This window comes from Numida meleagris, chromosome 8 (assembly GCF_002078875.1).
Source record: "Numida meleagris isolate 19003 breed g44 Domestic line chromosome 8, NumMel1.0, whole genome shotgun sequence".
Taxonomy (NCBI): domain Eukaryota; kingdom Metazoa; phylum Chordata; class Aves; order Galliformes; family Numididae; genus Numida; species Numida meleagris.
In genome coordinates this window covers 945,362-954,347 of record NC_034416.1, presented here as the reverse complement: position 1 = coordinate 954,347, position 8,986 = coordinate 945,362, and the positions used below count along the sequence as shown (strand labels likewise).

General features: G+C 54.8%; 1 long non-coding RNA gene across 2 annotated transcripts; it reads left to right on the top strand.

The window, feature by feature from the left end:
- On the top strand, positions 800-8,746 carry LOC110403279. Of its 2 annotated transcripts, none has more exons than XR_002441601.1 (3): positions 800-1,116; positions 4,478-4,600; positions 6,848-8,746. It is a non-coding gene; the product is annotated as an uncharacterized LOC110403279 (long non-coding RNA). The 2 variants fall into 2 exon arrangements; XR_002441600.1 differs by having other exon boundaries at positions 803-1,116; positions 4,478-4,573.

Here is an 8,986-nt window from a genome sequence, read left to right as displayed (position 1 = left end):
AAGGTTAACGGGCACAGGGAGGACACAGTGCCTGTGGATGGATGGCAGGAGAGCTAACAGATGAGACCCGAAGGGCTGCAGCGGGTAAGGCGGTACCAGCACATCCATCCAAGTGCAAAAGCCACGAGCAAGCCCTGCTGCTCCCCCCCACCCCAGGGCTGTCCCGGGCAGGCGCAGGGATGCAGTTAGCACTGTGTGTCCCCGGGGACTGACTGATGGATGCTGCAGCGCTGCTTCGTCACAAGCAATTAGCAGGGAGTGATGCACGGCTCCGAGTGACAGCCGGGCTGGCTCTGCGCACACCATCCCAGCTCCATGGCACGTCCCAGCTGCAGGAGATGGAACCTGGGGGGGGGGGAAGGGGGAGCGCTGCAAGATGCTCCAGGGCTCTGAGTCTCCTGGGGTGAGGGAGCAGCGCTAAGGGATTTTTAGAACGTTTAAAAACGTTTGCTCTCCCAGCCCCACCGGCACGGCCTGAGGCATGTTGCCTCTCCAAATTAGGCCACTGTCAGCTTTGCCGGCTGAGCGCTGGGTTTTCATTTAATTTCCTTCATCATGCTCCCTGACAGCAGCCTGGTGTGGATATCCAGAGCAGGATGCAAAGCACCTGGGCAGGGCTTGCCTTCTCCTGGCTGCTGACACTGATCACCTGGGAGCATTCATGTGCGTGAAGCAGCCATCGGCTTCCTCCAGCTTCATGGGGGAATGTGCTCTGCCTTCATCTTCCTTGGACAATATTTAGATTCCCCACAGCTCAGCTCCTGGGGAATAAGCAGACCTGTGTGCAGAGCACCAGTTCAGTGCCTGGCAGTGGTATCTGCTTTCACCTTCAGGTCCTGGCTGCCTCGGAGTGGGTCAGGAATACCTGTGCCCATCCGTGCTCTCCCAGCTGGGAAATTGAGCTAGTGATGCCCAGGTGCTTTGCAAAAAAGCTCCCATGATATAAAACAGAATCAGGGATGAGGGGAGGGTTTTGGTGGTGGTTTGTGTGGAGTTTTTGCTGGAAGGATTTTTCTTGCACATGCAAAGAAGAGATTTTGTGGTGGTAGCAAAGCAGGTGAGCACTGTGGAGAAAAGGGAGCATCCAGCATGGGGTGTTAGCAGAAAGGAGTTCAGGTGAGTTCCTATTGCTAAGGGTGCATTTCCACCCCTATACCCAGCACAGGCTTGGGGCAGGAGGGTGCTGGGGTGCCCCTGGCTTGTGGGTGAGGGTCTGGTGAGGAGGGAGCCCTGGGCTGGGGGATGTGGATGTTCCCCCCTAGCCTGGCTTTCCCACCTCTCCTTGTGCGTGGGAACAGCTGGATGGGGCCAAACTTCTGCTTGCCTTTGAAGAACCAGCAGGTCGTGTAGCCAGAAAAAACATTTACTGAACAAATAGCAACGTATCTGCTTTGCTTTCGTCACAGTGAGGAAGGCAGCTCTGATACTGATGTTCCTTATGTGAGGTTCAGAATTTGCTGTCTCCAATAGACGAGCTCAGTGTGGGAGCACGGCCACCTCCCAGCCCCTGGAAGCAGCCCAGGGCTGTGGGGACAGCATTCAGCTTCCTCAGTGGTGCTGGGCTTTGGATGGCTGTTTCTCTGAAACCAGTGCTTCTGTTCAGTGGTTTTCCCTTAATAAAAGAAAATTTCCTACTGCAAGGATGTTATTGCTGAGCAATTATTGCTTGACATCCTTCAGAAGCTGCCTGCTCTCCAGGGCTGTGTGCTGGGCTCACAGTGTTTGGGTGTGCGTCCATCTGCTCCTGCCAGCTGAGATTCCCTGCTCCTACAGCCCTGCCCTATCCCCTGCCCACTGGGATGGGGGTAGAAGAGCCCCAGGCAGGAGGGCAGCACTGGGGAAGGGCTGGGGAGCGTCCTGTGGTTTGGCTGACGTCTGTCTGTCTGTCTGCCTCGCTTCAGGCCTTTGTGCCACTGGATTAGTAGCTACACCTCTCCAAGCCCTGACTCAGGCAGGGCTGTCATCTCTGGCAGCCACTGGGCACTACTGGTGGAAGTTGGATGTCAGTGCTCATTAATCCCTGGTGTTTCTGGGCTCCCTCCTCCAGCTGGTTTTTCCAGGAGCCTCATCCAAGCATAATCTCCTCGCTGGGTTTGTGGTGGTTTGGCAGTGGCTTGTGTCCTCCTCCTTCCTTTGCCTCCCTCCCTTTGCCCACTCTTTGCCCTTTTGTTGGAGCTGCCCCATATCCTTTTTCTGTTTCTCTGGTTTTCCTTAGTGACTGAGTACACTACGAGGGCAGTGGGTTTCTTTCCCAATTCTGACTCTGCTGTGGAGAAGTGGGGGATGAGCTCGTTGCTCATAGGAATTACAGCTCGGTGAAGGGAAGGAGCACAAAGTGCAAAACCAGAGATGCTTCTGTGCCTCTCCTGGCCCCTGCAGCCTTGGGTGAAGTGTCCTGCTTTTCTGCCATGGAGATGTCTTCCAGGGGAAGAGCACTCTGGTGATGTTGTATCTGTTGACCAGTGAGCACAGTCAAGGAGGAAGGCTGGAAACAGAGTGCTTAAATGAAGAGCACAACAAAAATTATGTGCTTGAATCACAGCTGAAGAGGCACAGAGGGCAAGTTACAAATGCTTGTAATGACTCAAATTCCCTTCCCTTGCCGTGGGCTAAGAGCAAGGTACCTGGACAAATCTTAAATGTTGTCAGCATGCCAGACTTCGTTAAAATTCTCAGGTGCATTAGGTAAGACCTGAAGCATTTGTACTGGAAGCAAGGGAAGCCCTTCCCCCTGGCAGGGAGATGCATCCCATTGTGGCACCAGCAGTGAGGAGCTTGCCCCCTGCCCTGCACCGTGGGGCACAGAGACACTTGGTGCTGCCTGGGGGCGAGGAGCCAGCGTGCAGAGCACCCCCAGCCTCAAGCAGAACGTTTCTTTTTGGATTTAGGTGCAGGCGTTCCTGCTTTAGCCCCCTTCTCTTTCTGGAGGAGAACTAATGCAAAGCCCACGTACTTTGTGCTGAGGGTGCCTGGCTCAGCTGAGTCTGGCCTCAGCCTAAATGAGCAGATAGTTTCCATCTTGCTGGAACCACTGTTTCCAGTCAATGGGGTTTTTGCTCCAGTTACACAGAGTCCCCACGCTGGTGGCAAGGACAGGCTCTGCTCATCCCTGGTGCAGCTCTGCACTGAACCCGCCTTCCCTGGAAAAGTTTATGTCAAGAGCGAATATTTCTGTGCGCCTTTCTAGTTTAAACAATGAATTCTGGGAAGTGCCATGGCATATGTTCTGCAGAAAATCAGAGCAAATGACCACAACGATTCCCTCTGGCTTCATGCTCTGTGAAGCTATTGTTTGCAGTGTGTTGCAGGGGTGTTTAGCTTGGCCCAGCGTGTCATCCTCTCTCCGTTCTTTGAATAGACTCTGCTGGAGGAATGACTGGAACAGGCCTGTTCTCTATTTGCTTTTGGCATTCAAGTGTTTGTTTGTTTGTTTATTTCTCAAGGATTATTTTAAGGACCTCGAGGTCTCTGCGGCCAGCAAGCCCGGCCCAGCACATGTGGTGCACGGCTGCTCCCCACGCTGATGGCCCCGGGTGGGGGCTGTGATGATGGGGAGCACCCACTGCCAGCTCCTGGTGCCCGGCCCCGTGGAGCCATGGTCCCGCTGCCCGGGGTGCTGGGAGCTCTTCTCTTCCCAGCAGCCGCTCCTCGTAGGCTCGGTGCTGGGGAGCCTGGCACAGCCCCAGGCAATCTGCTGCAGTGATTCGCTGTCCTTTTGTAAACACCAATCTGGATCCTTTTTTTTTTTTTTTTTTTGCTGCAATTTAAGGCTATTGTCATCTGCCCCGTGGAAGCAGACACAGCTTGTTTGCTCTGATGTCTGAAGTGCTGTGAGAACCCTCAGCTCCGAGCAGCCTCTGTGTCTGTCTGGGCTGTGGGGGCACCCACAGGGTGTCACTCCCAGAGCCTGCCCTGCTCACTGCTGTAGCCAATGCCATGGGTGAACCCCCAACCCATGCTCACAGCAGAAGAGGAAATTTGGGCTCCAGCAGCTAAAAGAGAAGTTCTGAGCTGGCAGCATGTCCGTGAGCTCCCACTGGGAGCCCAGGGGGTTCCAAATGTTGGAATTGCACTTGGTGGATGTCACATGGAGGGACAGGAGCTGAGGTGCATGCTCTGAGAGCAGGAGTGGGGCTGTGGCTGCGGGTGAGCACCATAGGCAGCAGAGAGGGGGGAAGGAGCAGATGGGGAAAGGAGGAGCAAGTCAGAGAGTGACAAGCAAGTGAGTGGATGTGTACGAAGGAGCAGGGAGGAGAGAGAGATGGAAAGGAGCTGTAATTAGGGCAGGTTTAGTATGCATGAATTTTGCTGGGTTTGCAGCAGGAGGCTTGCCCAGCAGCTGCAGAAATGATTTATTACATGCTCACTACATTTGCCCTGTAGGAAGGTAAATAAAATGTACACACCGTCCCATTTACTCAGACAATTGAGGGGATGTGACCTAATTTCTATGTTACTAAAATGTTTTCCACCCTAGGATTGGACCCCTGGGAGGAACTGTGGTGCTCCCCCTGCAAAGCAGCAGCGCTGTATAGAGATGCATCTATCTCCTGTGCCCTTGTCAGAAGAAACTGTGAGTTCCTTTGCAGTTAGCATCCTGGTTAGTGAGCCAGCCTGCTTTCACCCAGCCCTGTCTGTGGCATAGCCATTCCTCCCCCCCCCCCCCCACCCCAGGGATGGTGACCTGTGACAGCACAGCGATGGTGGAGGTGCCAGGCCAAGCTCTGGGGAGATCTGCCCGTACCATCTGCATGTGGGATCGGGTGATGCTTTGCCTCTGACAGTGAGATGAGAGGGGTGGGGGCTGGGGGCTGGCAGCACATCTGGCTCACCCAGCTGCTCACTGTGCCCAGGCACAGCATGGCTGGTGGCAGTGGGGCAGGGCTCAGAGCCTGCTGGGGGCAGCCCCGTGTGAGAGCGGAGCTTCAGAAGGGCGAGGGGATGTGGGATGTGCTGGGGGGCAGGGTTTGGCAGCACGGCTTCTCCCTGATGGAGATTTGTGGCAGGTGCCAGGCATTGTGACAGGGACATTGGTGAGCTTGTCCTGCAGGTAACACTATGGGCATGCAGCAGTCCTCGAGCCCAGAACCATCTCCTTGGGATTCGAGGTCTCGGGCTTTGCTGTGGGAGGGAAGAATGGGCCATGGGTGCTTCTGAATCCTCGTTCAGTTCAGACATAAGAAAACAGGCACAGGAAGTGTGCTCTGCTCGGGTCTGGTTCTGTCAGCTGGGCTTATCCACGCTGGCATTTGTGCTTGGAAGAACGTAGCAGCTCCATAGTCACCCCCTCCCCCCCCCCCCCCTCACAGCAGCAGTGTCACCGCTGTCACCAAGCCCTTCCCAGTGTCCCTCCCTCCTTGGGGGGAGGAGGGGTGCCCTCCCAGCTGAGGGGAGGGGTGATGAGTGATGCTGGGAACAGGACCCTGTTATGTAGCAACTGTTGAAGGATGTGGCTTCACTTCACCTGACTCACAGCAGCACCCTCCACCGTGGTCACCACTGCTGTCACAGCTGGGCTCTATTGGGGGATTTTTTTTTTTCCCCTTGTTTTTCTTCGTTCTTCTGGCCCACGATTTGGGCTGTTCAGAGCCATTGCTGCCCAGTGGATGCAGACGCATCCAGCTCTGTTGCCCCACAGCAGCAAGATCCCGGGGCTGATCCCTTCTGCCTCTATTCACCAGGCTCAGGGCTCCTTCCCCAGCTCTGCACTCACGATCCCTCCTGGAGACTGCAGACAAAAACCTAATTGCATGACATAAATTACTGCAACTCTCCAAATAAAAGCCCAGGGAAAAAGGCTGTGGCTGGATGGACACTTGAGGGCTATTAGAAGATGCATAAATTCTTTTCCTTCGGTTTTTCATTTTTACATGTCTAATTACACTGAGAGGAGCCCTTTCAAGGGCTGCTCAACTGGCAGGGCACTCTGCAGCCCCTGGCAACTGGAGTGGGAAGGGGTGCTGGGGTCGGCTGTCCCGTTTACCTTGGATGGAGCCTGGGGCTAAACAAATGCCAGGGCCTTGGGAAGAGGCTGAGGGGGGAAACTGCCGCATTCCCCTGGGTCTGCCCCGGGAACCTGCTGGGCTCCCGTCACTCCTAGCAGTACTTTGATGGCATCGCAGCCCTTTTTTATTTGTTTGGTGCTCCTCGAGCATCCTGCAAACTGTAATTAAGCACACCTCACAAGGGCTGTCCTGCAGCTTCATTTTAAAGACAGGGGCTGAAGGCAGAGAGCAGTGGTTGTGGGGCAGGCAGGGCTGTGGCCCGGAGGAAAGTGCTGAAACCAGGAGGGATGAGCGGGGTCAGGGGGCAGGAGGGCGCTCGGGCTGAGCCTGGGGCATAACGAGTGCTGTGATAATTAAGGGCGATTTATACTTCCGGGTCCTGGGGTCGCTCTGGCTTGTCATCGATTTTTGGGTGGGTGATAAATGGCCAGGGAGCCAGCTGTGGGCAGGCCAATGGGAGGGAGCTGCCTTTCTGTGTGTGAACCTGAACAGAGACCCAGGGGAGCTCTGTGTGTCTGCTGGTGCTGCTCCACGAGAGGCAGAGGGGCAGCAGCATCCCACGAGCACTCCCAGCTGTCCATTACATCTTCTCTTGGTGGGTTTGATCGCACTGATACAGCCCCAGTCTGTGCTACTGCGTCCGGAGCCCAGCTCTGCTTCCTGCAATTAAAGGCGTCAAGTTGTGCCATGGGCTGAACTCAGCAGTAGCTACTAAGTTCTCCCTAAGTACATTAAATTGTCCAGGCCAGAGAGGGTCATACAATTACAGCCTCTGCGTGTTGAGGGTATGGGTGTACTCTGAACTCCCTAGCGTGAGGAGTGCCCTTCTCTCTTACAAACAGGTCCAAACCAAATTAGAAGCGCTGGAGTTGAGAAGAATCACTGTGATCAGAGATCAATCTGCTTGACCTGCAGCTCTGGCCCATCCGCAGCCCTCACGTGCTCTTCTCTCTGGACGTGCCCCCAGACAGCAGCTGCTCAGCCTCAGCTCCTGGGCTTCCTGCGAGGATGTGAGCTCTGCATCGGCTTTGGGGCTGGGGACTGCATCCCCACACCAGTTTGCACCACCCCTCACTGCCTTCCCAACACGCCAGCATTGCTGGAGGAGATGTCCCCATCTTTCAGGAGCACTGACTTGTCCTGGTGGAGACCCAGACAGACACACGCGACCCAATTGCTTCTAGCAGCTGCGGTAAGGAGTTGAGTCCAGGCAGGGCGGCAGGAAACTGCAATTCCGACAACAAATAATCTCATTTAAAGAAATCTGTGCTTGCAAATGGGAAACGCCGAATCCATCAGATAAATTGTTTGCTCACAATGCTGCGAGCGAGCACCCAGGGAGCCCCAGTGCCCACACAAAGCGCCACGCTCAGCACATCCCCTCTCTGAGCACTCAGCACATCTCCTGCATGCTGGCAGCTTTGTGAGGGCCGCTGAAAAATGGCAAAGGAGGGGGAAGGGCAGTGCCTGGGTGATGGGGGGGTGACTGTCCCTGTCCCTGGGAGCCACCTCGGAGCCTGGCTCAGCTCTGTGTGCTGGGAGAAGCCCCTTGCAGCAGCCGCTGGGTGGTCTGCCTCTTAATTACAGGGTTCATGCAATGGTACTATCAGGAGAAGTTTCTTAACCTGATAATGAGTAGGAAGCAGCTGTAGCTTGGAAAATGTAATAATTGCAGAGTGGAGCAATGTAATTATAAGGTGTGTATCAACTGCCTCCGTGTTTACTTAGAGGAGACTAAATCCCCTGCAAAGCAGCAGCGGTGCAGCAGTGGCTCTGCTCTGTGGGGCAGAGGTGGGCAGCAGCAATGCAGGGCTCAGGCCAGGCTGTGCCCCTACCCAGGCACACACTGTCAGCAGGAATCCGTCCCCTCTGAGCCCTCCGCTTGCTGTCCCTGGAGGAACCACCCACCCCAGGTCCAAATGTGCCCCCACTGCCTCCTCCCTCAGCCTCGCTCTGCTCGGTTTCTCCCCCACTCACCTGCACACGAGGCAGATTTCACTCTGCGGTCTCCACGCCAAAGAAAATTTCCATTAGGTGGAAAAACTGCTTCCCTTTCATGCCCTGAAGGCAGAATAAGCAGATGAGTGGAGGAGCGCATCCCATACAGAAGTAGCATGGCTGTGCTGAGCCTTGCTCCCGCTGCACACAGACCACTGCGTGTCTGCTGCAGCCCATGCTGAAGCTGCGTGCACCATGACTCCCTCATCACAAGCAGGAGGTCAGCTCAGCCCCAACGTGGCACGGCCATTGCTCAGCCCCAATCCTGCCACCAGACCTTGCCTGGGAATCTGTCCTGCAGATGAGGTTTGTCATTGCTGTCGGACAGCTGCTACATCAGGGTGGAGCTGACTCCGGAGCAGCTCCCACCAGCAGGCAGAAGGAGCCATGGGCTGCACGGGTCTCCATGCTGGGTGCAGTGTGACACAGGTTTGGGGCAGCTCCCTGCCATGTGTACACACGTGTGCTCACGTGCTGGCACGTGTCTGCTCCTTCTCCCACTTTCTCACTCTGATGCATGGAAAAGGCTTTGCCAACTGCTTTTTGTTATTATTGTTTTCCTGAAAAACCTAGATTTGGCTCAAACAGAGCACGCGGTGCATTTTTGCTGGGTGTACTCAATTATTCTCATCTTATATATTAAAAAAAAAAAGTTGAAATATGCCAATATGGAAATAAAACTGGGTCAAGTTTTAAATGAATTGCTGTAATACCAACTCTGAAGCACAGTCAAACTGTTTCATCAGCCCTTCACAATGCTCTCCTTGAGATCCAGGCACAAAGGCAGAGCCTCTCTAGAAGCGCATTTCTGGGCTTCGTTGCCTGCACAACCTTTGCAAATGTCATTTTTTGATCTTTAATAATTACCCTGTGCTAATGCCTTTGTGACGCGATGAATGAGATGGAGAGGAGCGGCGCAGGGTGAGAAGAGCCCTTACCTTTCTCTTGTCAAGGTCCTTTAGTCAGGGGCTGTGATCTGCTCC